The sequence below is a fragment of the Triticum dicoccoides genome, chromosome 7B, assembly GCF_002162155.2.
Source record: "Triticum dicoccoides isolate Atlit2015 ecotype Zavitan chromosome 7B, WEW_v2.0, whole genome shotgun sequence".
In the NCBI taxonomy this organism is placed as follows: Eukaryota; Viridiplantae; Streptophyta; class Magnoliopsida; order Poales; family Poaceae; genus Triticum; species Triticum dicoccoides.
Window position 1 is genome coordinate 586,345,283 of NC_041393.1, and position 471 is coordinate 586,345,753.

The following is a 471-nucleotide window of genomic DNA, read 5'->3' on the forward strand; positions in this document are numbered from 1 at the left end:
AAGGGACAGGAATATGAGGTGTGGAATGATAAACCTTCAGACTTCCTGATCCCATTTATTGTAAAGGACACGCTTGCCACCTAAATATAGTTGCCAAAATTCAAAAAAAAAATTGCTCAACAATATACCTCATTAATGCGCTGATGTTTTCTTTGAGAGATTGTCAGGTCAAATTATTTTTCTGCCAACAAGCGCTATTGTTTAGTGAATAATAAACCTCAATAACACGCTTGTTGGTAGGAATGAAGGAACATTTTCTTTCACTAAAAAAACTATTTCCCGTAAATGCTTCAGAATTGTCATGCAAAAACAGATAAATTTGTCATGCTATTACATAAGAATTTGCCATGTTCTAAATTAACAATGGTCTAGTTGCATGAAATATTGTTAAAAAATTGTCGCACTGCAGATTAATTCTCATGCGTTTTCAAGGAATTGCCATGATTACGACATGGAGAATTGTCATGGCTG